At 39.5% G+C, this 18199-nt stretch overlaps 1 long non-coding RNA gene across 1 annotated transcript; it reads right to left on the bottom strand.

Moving 5' to 3' along the window:
- Nucleotides 1-6180: 6180 nt before the first annotated feature.
- Nucleotides 6181-7089, bottom strand: LOC143692051 (uncharacterized). Its single transcript, XR_013179930.1, has 3 exons — nt 6965-7089; nt 6509-6617; nt 6181-6279 (listed from the first exon to the last, which is right to left on the bottom strand). It is a non-coding gene; the product is annotated as an uncharacterized LOC143692051 (long non-coding RNA).
- Nucleotides 7090-18199: the final 11110 nt, after the last annotated feature.

Genomic DNA, 18199 nt, shown 5'->3' with positions numbered 1-18199 from the left:
CTGGGAAGGTTTCACTTCCTGGTCATATTCAGAAATGTCTTATTTCAAATCTACCTCAGCAAAAATCTACCTACACTGACCTGGACTTGGTCGCCTCACAGCAGGCAGCCCTGTCCTGACCTGATGTAGTATTTCAGTCAGTTTTAACTCTTCTTCTCAATAAATTTTTTACTCTTCAGTTCTGAGGAGAGCAGCCAGGAACACACCAAACACCAGACCATGACAAATTCAATCAGTGCTGAACTGCTGTTCTGGCATATCTGAGGGCAAGTCATCCTTTTCACGTGTGGTCAAGCCTGGCAATTACCTTAACAAGGACAGCACAGGAAAACCGTGAAGAGCTGGATCTTATCAGGGACTAATTCAGCACAGCATGCTAAATAACTCCACTGATTAAACCTTGTGACATCAGAGATGGACTAGGCTCATGGCAAAGAAAAGAGAAAGGCAAAAAGAAGAAAAGAGGAAGAGATACTCAGAAATCACTAGGGTAATTCAGCACTTTATACAGGAACATTTTCTCTAGCAAACAAAAATTATCCCAATGTTTTGAAGTGCATCTAGACACGTTGCATATGCCAATTTATAAGTCATATATAGGACAATTGTTTCAAAAGCAAATATGAAACCAGTGACCAAGTTTAAATTGGGAAATAGTGTTCCATTAAATAGCAGCAAATAAGTCCACTAGAATTCCTTGCAATTATTCTCATGCCATGTCTCACTCCATTTCCTAGCTCATTAGAGGTATTTCCTACAAGACACAATTTTCACAGAAGTCTTTAGAAAATACCTGTTCGCCTCAGATGCCTTTTCCCCATAGAAATCTGCAATGATTCATTGGTTAACTTGTTTTTTCTCAGTTCTATGAAGAGATACCATATGTAAGATTAAAGAATTTATGTTCTCCTTGCATTTTTATCGCATTTAGAGATACTTTAAATCTAGAGATCTAGAGATACTGTGCTGGGACAGGGAAGGTTCTTGTCACTCAGGTATCTGCAGGCAGAAAAAAAGAGATACAGCAAAAGCAACAAAACTGGCAAGATTTCACTCTTCTGTGTACAGCAACAAGGTTTAAAATTCTTCAACTGACAGCCATACAGCAAAGATGCTGAGATGTTACATTTTAATCTTTCATATTCTCTGATCTTTCACATGGATGTACAGCAGCAAGTACATTCTTTATTTCTAAGTCATTAACATTGTTCCATTTATGACAACACATATGTTGCTTACAGGCAAAATGCTTAGCAAATGCAAACAAAATTTTTGGAGATACACAATGCAAAATCTATTGCACTTGTATGAGTAAAAATATGGTAAAAATCATGCACTGATGCACATCAATGTGCATGCCTTCAATTAATTGTGTGGAGGTATTAGTTGTCTTAAGACACTTAAATTTTGATTATTCAAATTTGATTAATTCTTTTTCAGAAATAAAAAACACTCAAGTAAAAAAAGATTTTTTTTTAATATTTTAGAAGTAAAAGACCAGATTTATAAAATCAGAGATAGATGGAGTAACCCTACAACACTGAACCTTAGGACTAATATGGAAAATAAAAAAACCAAGTCCTGCAAGTTGCTCTAAATGCAAAGAACTTTCCTTGCATTATTTTTTCAGCCTCCTAGAAGAGTAAGATTATAAGGCTAATTTACAATTCTCTGCAAATAACTCATTTCAGTTTGTCCTGCTGAATTGTTACACACCTGCTAGACCTGAAACTGAAAAAATAACTCATTAGCCAGTAGGACTCTTCCATGAGAATTGAAAAACTAGTTTGCAATTATACTTCTAATGTCTGTTTGACCTATCCTTGTGGAACTGCTTGCCTGAGATATTTGTAAAGTTTTGCTCCAGAGTTCTTCACATGCCACTTAAGGCAGTTACTAATGATGTGTGACACTTCGGAGCCAGCTCTGCTGAATCAGGCAAAAGAGGATTTGTACCAAGACTCCCACATCCCAGGGGAGTGTGTACCTGTTATGCTGTGACACTTCTGCCTCTGCTTTAAAGGAGGTCACTGAAGCAGCTCAGTGTTCATTTGGATCAGTGATGCAGTTACTGCTCATAACTGTGCAGATGATTGCTTGCCCAAACCCTGTATAAGCCATTCGCCAGAATATTTTCCCTGTCTTAGCTTCAATAAAATTAAGAATCAAGACATTTACTGGGAACATCCTAATGCCATCTGATATTGATGTTATGTCAAATAAGTGAATGGGAAGTGCAAGATCAGCCTGAGGTATCCAGCTGGAGTTTTGCAGTATTTGTAAATCTCAGAGGCACAGCAGAGTACCAGAGTCACACTCTTAATACAATATCCTGGACAAGTAAATTTTCCTGGTAAATATTAAAACAAAAACCAAAATGGGGATAGGCAACATATCAATGCTGTGTATATCATGAATATAGACAAAATGTGACTTTCTTCAGCCTTAAAATGAGATTCTGGCTCTCTTTTCCTAAACACATGTGTTTATTTCTGTCAGTGAAGATTTGGCTATGTACAAATTTTCCAAACAGGTAACCTCCATTTACTATTATTTACTGCAATTCAACAGCCATTTCAAGATATCATCTGCAACAAGGGCTTTGTTAACACCCCTCCAGGTACAAACAGCTGCTAAAGTGCGAAATCAGAAACTTGCATTTGAGCAAGTAGGACAGAGCCCTCAGGGGAAAAAGCCACTGCAGCTTCTAAGCCCTGTATTGAACCCACAAGCCCCAGGTTTGTCTTATTAAAAGTTAAAATTGCTTGGCATTTTTCCAGTCCTTCTCTGGCCAGAAGGCAATACAGCTGGCACCAGGAGTGACATGCTGTGCACACAGCTGCTCTCTTCCCAGGTCACTGCAGGAATACCCACTGTCAAACCAGTGAGAACCTGCACTGGGGTGAGGCAGAGAATAGGCAGAGCCAGGGAGAAACTCCTCACTGCCCTGGAAGAGTCACAAACATAAAGAGTGCATCAGTGCAGAGACCAACACATCAGCAGAGACACCATTATGATGGGCAGTAAATAAAAGGAAGGAGGCTTCTCTTCCTCAAATATTTAGGTAGTCTGCAGTCCTCTTATATTCTTGCCCAGTCTGTGATGGAGACATTCAACCACATCCATGAAACAATGAAGAAAGGAGTAGCACACGCAAAAAACTGCTTCTCCTGTACTCATGAGCAAAATGGAGCCCACTGCCTCTGCATTTTAAAGGTTAAAACCAAATTAAGATTAGAGAATGAATGCAAGACAATTGCTGAAATCATGTACTCTTTTTCCAAGACAAAGGTGCTAAAATATGGCCCCTGCACCACACATTATGATAATGTGTTGTACACAAGACCCATAGGTGAGATATATGTGAGCACCGTGAGATTAGAGCGTGAAGAGCAGGAAGTGAAAAAGACTTCCCAGAAGCATAAATACATCACCTTGCAGGGAAACCACAGAAGGAATTCATGTCCACAAACTGTGAATTGAGATAACAATACCTTAATAACTGGGGGGAAAAAATAATAATATGGTGGTTAAAAAAAAAAAACCAAACTAATAACAACTACAATAATAATAACAAGAATTTTAAAATCAATTAAATAAATAAATAAATGTGTAAAAGCTGGAGAGAAAGGGAAAGAGAGAGGGAGACAAAACCCAGGAGAAAAAAGTGATGCACAATACAATTAATACAATTGCTCACCACCCACTAACCAATGCCCCGAATATCTTCAAGCAGTGATCAGCAGTTCCTGGCCAACTCCCTCCAGTTTGTACCCTGAACATGACATTCTGTGGTGTGCAATATCCTTATGGCCAGTTCAGCTCTCTTGGCCATATTCCCTCCCAGCTTTTTGTGCAATTCTTCACTGGCAGGGCTGGGAAACTGAAATGGTTGTGACTTAAGGTGAGCACTTCTTAGCAACAATCAAAACATCAGTGTGTTATCAACATTATTCTTGTATGAAATGCAACACCAGCGTTGCACCAGATACTAATAAGAAAATTTTCTCTATCCCAGACAGAACCATGACACTATCTATTCCAAATCACCATGGCACTGCTGATTTCTGTATGGTTAATCTGGTATTCATTGATGGTGGATTGGATTCAAAGAAAAGCTTCATTTGGGAAGGGAGATTCAAAATTCACCTGAGAAATAAGTTATAATGAAGAAATAGAAAAGTGTCATGAAAATGAAGTACCCATTACACCGACTGTCCTCTGTTGTCCACTGTTCCCAAAATAACAAAATGGAGAAAGTCCAATTCCAGCTTTTGAACAGGCAGTAGTTTCACTAAGAGAAAACCTAGCACAGTTATCACAAGAAAACCCCTGGGTTTGATCTATTGATTATTGAAATATCTGATAATGCAAGAAAGAAAGGGAGAAGGGAAAGAGTGGCAAAGGAGGCAAGGAGAGAGGGAGGCAGGAAGAGGAGAATGATGTAGGAATAAAAGAAGGAAGGAATAAAGAGCCAGCATCAAAAGAGATGAGGGCCTTTGCAAATCAAAACCACTTTCCAACAAAGACATTTCTCAAACCAGACCAGAGTATCTACACAAAGAAAGCTTGACTTTATCATATGCAAAAACAACACTGTTTGTGGAGGTGGAAAACCAACCCTGTTCAAAGATATCACACATTTTCTCATAGTTTTACTTTCATGACCTGGAAGTCTGGTTTCCTGGTCTTAATCAGGAAAGCAGGAAAGGCTCTTATTTCAGAATACACCTGAAAACTCTAAAAGAGGGAAAGCTTACCCATCCATACATAGTGTGGGAAAGTCTGTCTCACTAAGGATACCACTCTGAGTCCAGTTTCCTCCAGCGGGGAGGAAACCTTGTACAAACACAGAATCCTAAGTAGAGCTCTGCTTCTACACCAAAACCAGAGAAATAACCCCAAAGGTAAAAAAGCCCTGTACCCTTCTCCCCTCCTCTCATTATGCAGATGGTGAAACTTCTGACTGTCCATATAATGCTCAGACTCTTCAAGTAAAAAGGAAAGAATTAAGACAAAGAAGCCATCATGGAAAAACTCTATTTCTTCCGCTTCAAGGACTGTGATTTGAAATGAGTCATAGCTCTCTTCCATGAGTGTATAGAGCAAGACAGCAATTTCACTGCCTGCATGCAGAGGGAAAGACAGCAGCCTCATCTCTTCTATCCATTTCTGCCCCAGCACAGGGAGAAAGATCTCCCTGTGTACAGATCTCCTCCCAGCACCACCAGCAGCACCAGGAGAAGGATGAGCTGGGCTGACAGACACACTGAGTAGTCTAATGGACTCAGTCCCACAGCTGGAGCACGGTGGGGTGAGGAGGGGAGCAACCAGCGCCAGCAGTGTGAGTCCCACAGGGACTCACTCCTCAGACCCCCGCCCAGCTGGCACCTCTCTACAGCATGACACTTGGCAGAGACATCATGTGCCCCTCCAGAGCACTCAGAGTGCCCTCCCTTCCTCACCCTCCTTCGGCTTTCAAGAGCCATTATGTAGCTTAAAGTGTTTTGTGAATGCAGCTTCCTTTCCATCTGCTGGTGTTGCAAAAACATCAACACCATCACAAAATCCTCTCTCACACAGATTGCAGCAGCAGCAGCCAGAAACTGTCAGAAGAAGGAGCATTTCTAAGATGCATCATAAACAGTAGCAAAAGAAATCCGTTTGGATGGGAGGAGAGTATAAGGGAATAAAAACAAGGACTTGATTGTCCCAAGGACAAAGATAAGCTTCACTTACAGGAAAAACAAGCAGGTTGTTAGTAACAAAGGATTTGGAAACGTTAGGGGTTAAGTTCCCACGATAAAGTAATAGCTTAAACTTTTACTTAATTACACCCTCAATTTACTTAATTACTTGTAAAAATATCTTGTGTGCTCTTACATCTACATCTGAGGTCACTAGCGCCTTGCAGGTACTGAATGATGTCTTGCAAATCATCAAATATCTGAGAAATCCTCTGTTCCTCTCCCTCTGTGAAAAGAGGAGAGTTTTCTCTTTTGAGAAAAGAGATCTCCTCTTTGTTCTATATAGAGAGAAAATCGACATCTTCAAACCTAAGTGAAAGAGGAAAAAGGTATTATATAAAAATGCCCTTGAAAAGAAGAATAAAAAGACATAACAACAAATTCTGTGAGATAAATTGTGCAAGTGAAAACAGATGTGGCCTGTGAGAATAAGCAACATGAAGGAGTCTTTGTCCTGTGAAGTCTGTAGGTGAGTGCTGGATAACTTTCTGCTTTAAATCAACAGAAACATGATGGCACTGCAACCAATTCTCTGAAAAAAAAAAAAAAGAAATGAAAAGAAAAATTTCAACAGTTATTGCATTTTGCAATTGTGTTAGCTGGACAAATTTATTCTTCTACACTTGATAGGCAGAGCATACCAGATGTCTAATAAGACTTTGGAAAGGTCAAGAGCAAATGAAAAATTGTTTGTGTTTTAATTCTTAACATCTGGAAACTATAACTCCAGAAACATAAATGTTAAAAGTCATTCTGTGTACCTTGAAAGGATTGCAGTTTAGTTTAGGTAGGAGAGCAACTTCACCATTTACTCAGCTTAATGTTCTTCTGTTCATGACTTTCAAACAATCTTCAGTCTTCAGGTTGGTTCTGTAAAAACATATTTGTCACCATCTCAATACTGCAGCAGAAATGACACATTGGAGCCTCACTTTCCTGCATCCCAGTCATCCTGCTGCAGGTTTCAGCAAAGCAGAGGTGGGGCAGACTTCAGAGCTGTGACAACTGCTGTCAGAGGATGCTGCAGGTCCAAGTGACCCTGGATGTCACACAGGCTCCTGAAGATGCCCTCCCCCTAGGAGTCGACTCCACATTCTGGCATAGCTGACCTATTGCCCCATGACACAGAAATATATCTCAGCAGTTTTTAACCCCCTCCTTTTTTCACCAGGGAAATCTGATTTTAACCACTGGACCAAAAATAACTTAATAATTACCTGGAACAGAGTAGGGCTGCTTGACAGGGAAATCCTTGTAGCCATTTAGGCTTTGGGGCATGAGTTTCTCAAGCAATTTCAAGTTGAGGCTGCTCTGCAGATTCTCTGCAGAATTTCCTTTTCAGTGTCATTATTCCTCATTACTTTGAAGACTGATTAGATAAAATCCAGCTCATCTGTTATCTCACCCTTTTGATGGTATGAGACTAATGGCTGTGATAATAGCCTACAGTGCAAGTCAAAGTAAGGAATTTTGGAGAGCTCACTCTCTTTCATAAATCCACATTTGGCTGTTTTTTTGTAATGAATGCAAAGGTTGAACACCAGGATAAAGTTATAGTGTCCTTGGGGACCCATCCATTCCAGGTCTCAACTGAGAAGGTGGAACCAGCTGGAGATCAGCAGGTGAGGAGCAGGTGCCACCCCAGAGTGCTGGGGTATGGAGCTGTAAACCCTTTGGTGAGGGAAGGAGAGGGCTGGAGAAAGGTTCCATTTCCAGCTTGGACCAGGTCACACCTCACAGGCGTGGCCCAGCATGCAAACCAGCTGCATGTCTTTGTCCTGCACAAACAAGACAGTGAGATTCAGGACAGTCAGAGCCCTTTGGTATCCAGTCACACTGAATTTTAATCCAGTTCTAAAGCACTGCTTTGTGGAATTATTCAGAAGATCTCTCCAAGAGGATCTGATCAGGAGGTCCAATGCTCCGTCCTCACCTGTGGCCCTCCATAGAACATTCTGGCTTATATTATTTTTGGACCTAGATAGAAAAAGAATTGTTACTTTAATCACTGTCCTGAAGAAGCACATATGGCACTCATACATTGTGTTTTCACATAGTGCTGCTTGCACTCCAAGAGAGAACACATAGTGTTCTTTGTTCTTGTCTAAACATGGTACAGTGGTCAGAAAAATGAGCTGTTACCTTAAAAGCAGTTGAATTTGAATTATTATGTTGTTTTGCCATGTCTTCCAAGTACAGTATGCAGCTTACTCAGATTAAACACAAAGAGTCTCAAATATCTAAGCACACTGTCTCTGACACCAAAACAACAGCAGCAAAAAGAAAGACAAATAGAAAATTATTTTTGATGATTGCTCTTGCTAAATATAGTCCATCAAAATATAAACAAAGAAAACTCTATAAACAGTGCATCAATTACAATGTCAGGATTAATAGCACCATCTATCTAGAAGATTCAAACTATTAATGCTAATTCCTTTTTTTCCTTCAGTTGTGTTTTCTCATAATTTTCAAATCGCAAAAGTAATAATATTTCTTTACTTTCAGCCCCTGACCTCAAGCCTTTTACCATATTTTAAGAGGCTAAACCACATTGCATACATAAAGTAGGGATGATTATTCCCAGCAGCAGTTCTGGCAAAGACAGGTTACAAAGTGTTCAGTCTGGATTTATCCATTTATTCAATTAGACAGGTAAACAGACTATGAAAATTCTATTATACATGCCTATTCTAGTGATTTGCTATATTAGCTCTTTTGACATCTGCATAAAACAAAGAGCAGTTTCTACTCATTAGAGCCCTGGAGAAGGCTCATTTATGATTATTATGGATTGTTTTTTACATTTTTTATGCTTCCCACACAGAGGGAAATGAATGTGTTAAATTTGTACCTTCAAGGCTGGTGGAGCCCAATGCCTTACACATGTGGCAAAACTCCTATCCATATGGACCAGTAGAACTAATCTTATAAGATATAAGATTATATCTTTTGAAACTGAAAAAACAAGTGGGTTTTGTTTGTTTGTTTCAAAGAACAGCAGCTGTGAAGTAAAGGAAAGAACAGGAAGATAGGAACGGGAAGGCAGGTACCTTGTCTATCATGAATCTTAATACCTATTGATTTAAATGTGTTTGCCCATGTAAATTCAAGGGGTCACAGAAAGACTATAATTAGTCTCCTAATTGGTTCCGAGGATGTCTCAGGCCAGTAGCTATTGTTAAAAAATCAGGCCCCGGGCAGGTGTCCTTATTTTCCCTCAATTAGGTGCAGCATTCAAGAGCCAACTGATTTCAGGGCACTGTGTGTGTACAGCTTCAGTCCCAAATGTGGGAGATAAGAGTTACTACATCTTTTAGACATGCCACATATCTTCTTGCTTTCACATAGGTGCTTCACTCTACAAAAGAAATGAAATCAGAATGAAACCATAAACCACTACTAAATCTGGTATCTCGAAGTGTCACTGAAACTCGGGAAGAAAACAAAAAACCCTGTAGCACTGCATTTGAAGCGATAGAAAGCCAGGCATTAATTTATTCTGGCCAGGATATGCCACAGAAAACATTCCATACACACAAAAGTTTTACTAGGTTTTTCCCAATCTTGATTCAGTCATAGAAAATCATTGGTTCAATGTCTATTGGTCCCAAGATGAGGTTTTCCTTGTATTTGGTTTCCTGTTGGACTCGGATTTCTTCACCTCTGATATTAATTAGTTCACACTACTTGATTTCCTTATCAGCCTTTTGCAGACCAGGTGCCTCCAGCTATGCCAGGGGGCAGCATAGATGGGGTAGATATTCACTGACGTTTTCTTATAGTCGTTCATGTTTTGCTGATTGTTGTTATCTTTTCTGATATCTTTTGGGCTATTCCCAGTCTGTTGAGATGTTAAGGTCATCTCCATTGAGTGATGCAACATCCCTTAAAAAAACACATTTAGATTCCTTTCCCCAAGGCAAAGGCAAACCAAGCCTGACTAGAGAAATAAAATTTAATTTTTTTTTTTAAGTTATATTATTTCCACAAAAGGATGAAATTTTAGTCCTCTAATTAGTCAGATACAGCCGGATTTTATCCTGACAGGGGTTTAGATGCCAGGACAGGAGCATCTGGGCTCCTGAGAGGCCTTTAATCTTTTCTGAAGGTCACTGCCAGGGCTGAAGTTCTTCCAGCTGTACCTGCTGGTGTCACTGGCACAGCTGCTTTGGGAGCTGGTGGCTCCTGGATGGGACAGGAAAACTCCCTTTGTGTTTGTGCTGCCTTTGGGGTGAAACACTGGGCTGGCAGCAGTGCCCTGGAATTCACTGCTGCAGTGCCCAGAATTCCTGCCAGCAGAGCCACAGCTGCTGCTTGCACTCCAAGAGAGAGGAAGAAACACCATTAATTGCAGGAATTCTTTAGCATCTAGCTAAGATTGTCAGCAGACCCTTTACCCTCCTTCCAGGACATCTTTTGGGAAAGCCCCAGCTTTTTTTCTTTTTTTTCTTTTTTTTTTTTTTTGTGACAGATCAGTGGCCTACTTGTCTAATAATCCTTGTCTCAGCAGAATTCACTCATAATTTCCCGAACGCAGGTAGATCATGGATATCTTTAAAGTTTTTTACAAGCCAATAAAGGGACTGATTCCTTTCATTATTATGGTACAGATTTATGGAATCTGATTCTCCAAAAAGGATATCTAGCATAAAAAGAGGGATGTGAAATTCAGTTACTGATTTATGAGAATAACAAATTGCCCAGATTTATTTCTGTGTATACCAAAGCAAGCACAGTAGTGTACTCATGAGAGCAACCTCCTTTTTCTCTCTTAAGCATGGATCCACGGCCAGAATAGATCTTTACTTTGTCTCATTACTTTCCACCTCATATGATGCCTTTATAACAGCAGCTCTAAAGAGGAATTTTCACTTTTAAATGCATCTTTCAAATTTTGCTAATTTAACCTTCTCATCCAATGTGAGCTGCAATGTCAGTGTGTGAACACCGCTCTGCTGTACCTATTATTATCAGGCATTTTGCTAATTTATATCCAGCACTTGCTGTAGTAAGTTTAGCTAGGAGAAAAATCAGAAATCAGACCAAAAGAAGCAAAATATTTCCCTTTATTAAAAGACCATTTTGAATTGAATTTTCTGTTGTATTTCTTTCATTGTCACAATCAGAAAAAATGTTCTCATAGTTATATCTTTGGATTTATGTTTTCACTATTTCATTTAATTTTAGGTTTTCAGGGTAGAGTGTATCAACTAAACACCATTCTTCTCTTCATCCAAAGTATATTTGGGGCACATGGAGGTCTAACTGCTGAATTTTTAGCTGATGTTTCTTTTTGCTGTCACACTTAAATTACTCAACCACCCCCCACATACCCACTATTTAAACAACTGAAGAAACATTTACCTTTTATTAAAACTGTCAAGAAAAGTGCTTGGTGTTATTAAAAACATGAAGAGATTGATGGGATAAGGCAAACTTTTTTTTTTGCTTTGTTTGACAATGAACCAGAAAAAACAGACTTTTGACTAAAGCTTTCTGATGTGCAAGTATAAAAAACAAACAAGCAAACAAACAAAAACAGAGGGAAATAGCTAAAAATTATCAAAGGAAAAAAAAGCTACTACAGACCATCTGTAGGTGAACTACAGAAAAGAATGAGTTTGTTACTAATTTATTTTTGTCTTTCCCATCCTCCTTAAACACAACTTCTAAGATTACTGCATCTCTTGCTACAATGTCCCTTGCTGTATTAATAAATGTATCTGCACAACCTTGCAAATAGAATAATTTATGAATGTGTGTTTCTCTGTTGCTCAGCTACTCAGCAACCCACTTCCTCAGTCTGAGCCCTAATAGCAAAGATTGGAATTAATAAATCCTGATCCTGAGCTCAGTTTTACCTTCTAAGAGCCTGCTGTGTATGCACAGCTATGTCTGAATTTGTAGCAAACAGAGGGGTTTGTTATTTTAATTATGCAATTAGATTTGCTTTGGCCTGGCTGGGATTGAGGATAGTAACTCAGGAAGATAAGGAAGTGCTCTGGTTCTTGGCACATCATAAAGCAGAGAACACAAAAAAACCCAAATTGCTCTTTGTGGCAGCTGGAAGGTGTCAGCTCAGGGTTATGGGCTGCAGGAGTGACTGCTGGGCACAGACACCCTTAGACAAAGGTGAAAACCTCTGATTATCCCCCCAGACAATTCTGTTCTGAGCTGCTTGAAGGATCTGTGCCCTTCCTGCAGCCAGGCTGTGCCACAGGCAGAGCTTCTCCATTCATGAGAACCTGCAAGATCCACAGTAGGGAGGAAAGTGTCAGAGTGATCCACAAAATTACCATAAAATAACAAATCCACACACTACTGCTAGCATAAGCAAGCAGGCAGATTGTTGGGAAATAATTTTAAGGATTTTAGCTCCATTTTTCTTTGTTTAGAAAGGAGAAACATCTTTCTCCTTTCTAAACAGGAGAAGCACACTATTCCAATTGCTTATAAAATAAAAATATGATGATCCAAGGATTTAAAAAGATAAAAAAACTTGTCTGCTAAAATAAAAGAAGAGGATTGGTATTATTCATAGTAAATAAATTAAATTCTCTTTTTTCCATATAAGTCCCTGTGCTAAGGGAACCATCCATATAAAAATGTCTTTCCAAAACCTTTCATGATGACTTATACAATTATCTGAGTCTGCAGAAAATCTCTGGTTAGGAAAAAGGTGCAGAGACCAGCGAGATAATTTCACTTTCTCTAAAAATTACCACTTTCCTATGTGTATTCCAGGTACTCCCCCAGAAAGGTGTACATTTGCCATCACAATTGCTTGTTGCTAATTTCTTGTTGTTTAGGAAAGTGTAAAGGTCCATGAGCTCCTCCCTGCCTGAAAGGGTAGGAAAGGCTACTTAACTCCATGAAAGGAACAAAAAAGGTCATTGTTTTCAAGGAGGTTGCCAAGAGATAAAATTCCTCTTTTTCACAGCTCTTTCCTATTTAACAAAATAGAAGATCTTTTAAATCTGCCTTTAGAAGAAGATGAAAAGGACTGATTTAACTAACAGAAGATCAAATGTTTCCTCTGTCAGTGAGGTACAAATCTGGAGTTCTTCTGAAATTAGAGCTTTTGCCTGGAAAGTTCACAGAGGAAATTCAGCTTACAAAAAAAGCAGAGCAGAAACCATTTCTGACACCTTGTCTCTTCACTGTCACTACCAAGTTAAATAAGAAAATTGAACAACTGAACAACTGCACATTTAAAGAGATCCAAAATCTGATTTTTTAAAAACTAGTTGAAACAATACACTCTTCTACTGAAAGAGGAGCCCTACATGGAAGCAGCGCCCAAGGAGTTCAGGTTGTTTACTCCTTCTGATGAACAGTTAATATTTTTTTGAAAAATGAAAAAAGAAAAAAGAAACGGTTCAGTGAAAACAGGGGTCTCTCCAGCCCCCTATGTGGTGCCCCCTGTTGGAGAAGTAATTTTCCTCTCTCCTATAGAGTAAACCTTAATAGAGCGGCTTTACTTTCTCCTGTCACTTTCTTTTTTTTTTTTTTTTTTTGACAAGGGAGTTGTAATCAGAAGAAAAGCAGCATTTCCCCTATGTTTTTTCTATTTAAGCCTAAAATCCCACCATGTTGTACATGAAAATACCAATACATCTCTACTGTATACCCCATGCTCAGGAATATTCTCTGAATTTCTTATATTTGAGTCATGAAAAGATAAACATAGAATCAGTAAAAAAGTAGGGCTGGAAGGGATTTCAGAGAAGTTATCCAACTGCAACCCTTTGCCTCAAGCCAAGAACATCTTTCAGGGTTTTAAAATCCATATATTAATTGTGATCTATTAAAACAGACTTCTAAACCACCAAAAGGGAAAAGTAAAGCTTTTTCTGCATGAAAATATTGCAGATAATGCAGAGTACAGAAGAACACAGCTGCCAAATTTTGAATACATCTTATTTTGACAAGTCTTTGGTGAAGAAATGCAAGAATATAAAAAATGTGATGGACACAAAGTGCTGTTTACAGGCTGTCTTGCCAACTACCCTCATTGTAAACATCAGCAATTTCCTAATGAAAAAGAAAATAATTGGCTTTTAAAGCTATATCTATCATGTTTATCTGTCTACATTTTCATTACTTTATTACTTCTGAACACCTCTACTACGTGTTTCTGGCTACCTGAATACACACTTAATACAGGAAAATATTCCTTAGAATGTAACTGATACACTCTGTCTCCAGAAAAGCTGGAAGATTTCTTGAAAGCAGGTGTCCTTTAAGAAGGACAGAGGCTATGGATCTGTACACTCAGCTTCTACTTCCCAGATCCCCAGATTTCTGCAAGAGCATTACTATTTCCAGGTACTCCCTTCTCCCTCTCTCTTGAGGTGTAATCTGGTAATTTTAGACTCTAAATTTAATCTACAAAATATTACTCTTATTTCTCCTTAAAGCATCCAGAAAAATATAATTCTTAACTTCCCATAGGTAGCTCCTTTTATTGATCACCCATCCTTAGTATAAAAAGTTTCACCCAGCCTCTTACCTGATCTTTTTTTTTTTCTTTTAAGATGGAAGTTTCTTTTAACTTTCCCCAAGTAGAGGTCATGCAGAATGGTTTATTGCTGTCCCTTATGTGTGTATTTTAGTTCTAAAAAACAGCTACTCTTCATCTCCCTTCAGCCTTATATTGCTAAGGTGAACAGAGCTAATTCATTCAACCTTCCCTCACAGGCCCTCTTCCATAAATCTGTCCTCACTCCTTGTGTTCCCTCCTCCAGTTTACAAAAAACTCCCTGCACTCCTGTGCCTGCACTGGGACACAGAGCCTGGCCCTGGCCTCACTGGTGCCCAGGCATTATTGCCTTCTACATCTTGATCTTCCTTTGAGGAGGTATTTTAATTAAAAGTGCCTTCCCCTCCTCCATTCTCCCCAACAGCACAGCTGCTGCAGACTCAGTCTGTGATCTCTGCATCTCTGTCACCCAACTTTTCTTTGTTCACTTTTTTTTTCTTTTAATTTAGAATAGTACATTGCATTTGCTCTTACTAGATTTCATCTTGCTGATACCATGCACTTTCTGCAATTAATCAAAATCATATTTAATTTTAAACCCATTACCCATCATGCTCACAGCCCTTCCCAGCCCCACACCATCTGGATAGGCACACCATTTCCGTTTTATCATTTAAGTCGTTAAACAAGACATTATCTCCCTGCTACAATTGACCCTCATGACATCTCTTGCAACATCTTTCCAGAATAAGACAGCAAATAGGTTGGCAGGCCCTAATTTTTGCATCATGCTCCACTATGCGGTTCACAGCACTGTGTCAGGAATCAATCACATTTTCTGTTTCTCTTGCACACAGCAAACTGCGTACCCTGTTAAGAAAAAGCTTTAGATTAGACCTGGTATTGTCATTTATGGGGCAACTTTAGGGCTTCAGCCACAGCCCATGGAAGGCTGCAGAGAGTTTTGGAGTGATCAAACTAGCAGGGTCTAAAGTTATTGGTCTGGTCTCTGGAGTGTTTATTTGGTTCTTTGTGGCCCTGTATGCTCAACTCCAATTTTTTTCTGCTGTTGAATTCAGAAAACTGAAACATTTTTCGCACCTGAGACTCAAAAGGAAAGCTCAAGACAAAACTTCAGGCAGGTTCCCCAGGAGCAGGAATTCCAGTCCTTATGGGACATCTCTCTTCCTCCTCACTTTTCAAAATCCTACTGAAGCTCTCAATACCAACCTGTAGTTCATGTTGTTGCTATGCTGAGTTCAGCTGCACTTTTCTACCTTCTGCTCACACATCCTGCCCACTGGATGGCAGTGTGAACCTCAGCCACCTGTATGGGAGTGTACACACAGACACACAAGCAGATCCAGAGAGTGAAGACAAATTTGAGAGGGAGGAAATGATCAAAGATGTCATTTACAAGCCCAGCTTCCTGAGTTATACCACTGAGAGTAAAAATTACCTTCCAGCCATTGCATCTGAAACACCCTCAGGCTTCTAAATTCTCCTAGAAATTCTCTTAGGACTTGGATTTAAAAAGCCACAGCACCAGAGTAATGATGTCCTGATCTTCCACCACCAAAAAAAGCAAGAGAAGTGTCTGGAGCACATTGTGTGGGTTGATACTGTCACTTTCAGAGACAGGTAGCCAAACACTCATCCTGCAGCCTCTCAGTGCTGCACAAAGTGCAGGACGAAAAGGTAAATAAATGTCCAATCCAAAAACAAGCAGGAATTGGTGATTTTTTACACAGTAATGCTCCTATGCTACTGAAGCAGAAGGACACTTGGTCTCTGCCTGAAAATTCCATTCATCCCTGTATTCTCCTGGTCTTCCTCATTCCAGTCGCCTTAACACAGACCCCAGACTCAGCATCTGTCACAAAATTGTGTATCTGTACCTCCCTGTGGCCCCACCACTTTGAACCAATTACACTTTGGTGCATAGATAAGAAGCATCAGCAGGAATTGGTTTCTAATTCTGTCACTTGTGACAGAACTGCTATTTACTGCATTGTGTGCAGGAAGCAGCCTTGCTTTGTTGCAGCTCGTTTTTATGATGATCTAAAGGAGCTTTATCAACAGAACAACAAAATTCCTGTTCTGTGGCCTTTCTTCATGATCTGAAAGAAAATTGGCACTTGATATGTCTAAAATAAGTTCCATAATTGCAGAAAAACTGCCATTCACATTCACTGTGCTGAAAATATCAGATAAATGGCAGGCTTGGCTCATGTTAACAAGCTCTGCACTTCTTGTGTTCGTTTCATCTGTGACAAAATTCAGCACTTAGAAGTCATTAAAGCTGCATTGTGCAAGTCAGAAATGCAGACAGATATTCTGAGAGAATTTTAATCATGTAATCACTGTACAAGACATTCAGATATTATATGTTCAGATTTATTTATTTATTTATTTATTTATTTATTTGCCTCCTTACAAAACATGTACACAGACAAAATAACTAATTCTAAGAGACCAGCTTTTATTTATGCTCCTCAAAACAGCTGTTTTGAAGGTGGCAGGATTGATGCCACCAAGCCAAAAGCTCATATCATAAAGCAGCAAGAAAAAGATATGTTCTGATAGGATATTTTCAAGCTCTAGAAATTTACAAACAGTGCCAGAGGCCTTTGGAACAGCAAGAGCCTGCACAAGCTGTCCCTGGATAAGTCACTCTAATGGATGGTACTCAGAACAAAGCCTACCTGAAGTGAATGTAGCCACTGTTCCCTCTTGCTTTCATTGTTCCTGTTTATCTGTTCAGTGTGGTGATAGAAAGCACCAACACTTCCTTCCCCTGGACCTGGGGAATGGGACAGCAGTTCAACATTTCAGGGCATTTCACAGGAGAACAGCAAAGCAGAACCTTTAAAACTGCTCACAGAGCCAAAATACAGGGAAAGCAGCAGAGGGCCAGCTGCAGGAGGTCAGGAGGAGCTACACACAAGGTTGCTTAGCACATCTCAGACTCTCAGCTGCCTGCCCCTCTGTGAACTCTTCAGCTCTTCAATCCTGCACCCACAAAAACCATGGGAAGGGAGAGAGAAGTGCAAGGTGAGTAGAAAAATGCCTTGTCTCCTGCCATCCATCTTCAGTCCTGTAAAATTTTACCTTTACAAAGAGCAAGGCTTCCCTTCTGTTTTAATCCGTCTGTCACCATACAGAACACATGCAGGTGACATCCTCGGGTGCACAATGAAGGGATGTAAATTAAAGAAGAAGGGATCATGGCTTTCTGCTGGTTTCACTTCTGCCACTTCAAGTTTTCTGTGGGTTTTTTGACCTGCCAGTTCAAGGTGAAGTTATTTCTGAAAATTTGATTTCTGAAAGACAGAAACAAAAGGAACGCTTTTTCCATTGTAGCCATATTTGAAATTCAGAGCAAGCAGAAACTACATTTAGGTAGTTGGTGAAACGTAAGAGAAAAAGAGAATCTTTCATGCTGTCTGCAGTTTTATGCTGCAGAAACTGAAAAGACTAAACCCTCTCTGAAAAAGCAAAATCAAAAAGTTCTCAAAATCCACAGCTAAACTTCTTCTCAATAAGCAAAAAGCAAACAAACAAAAAAAACCCCAAAAACAAAAAACCAACCAAACAAAGAAAAACACAATGCTAGAAAGCTCACAAATTAGGCTACTTTTCATATCCTTTTCATTCAACAAAAAAAAATGTAAGTAAGCTTCAGAAAAATCTTGGTTTTCAGAGCTCTCAATCTCCTGCCCCAAAGAAAGGAAGGAGACCCAATACCAAAAAGTTCTTGGAGAAGGGGTAACTTGCAGCTTTTCTTTAAAGCAGTTAAAAGGCCAGCCACTGTATCTGTTTTGAGAGCAGAGCTCCTCAGAAAGGCTTTCTAGCAAAACTTTGGCTGCTTGCTGAGCCAAAATATGTGGCTTTAACAACGTGGCAGCTGCAACAAAAGCAAGAGCTACCTTGTGTTATCAAAATGACATTTATGAGACAAATTCCT

Source organism: Agelaius phoeniceus, chromosome Z (assembly GCF_051311805.1).
Source record: "Agelaius phoeniceus isolate bAgePho1 chromosome Z, bAgePho1.hap1, whole genome shotgun sequence".
Lineage (NCBI taxonomy): Eukaryota > Metazoa > Chordata > Aves > Passeriformes > Icteridae > Agelaius > Agelaius phoeniceus.
This window is presented reverse-complemented; position numbering and strand designations above follow the sequence as displayed.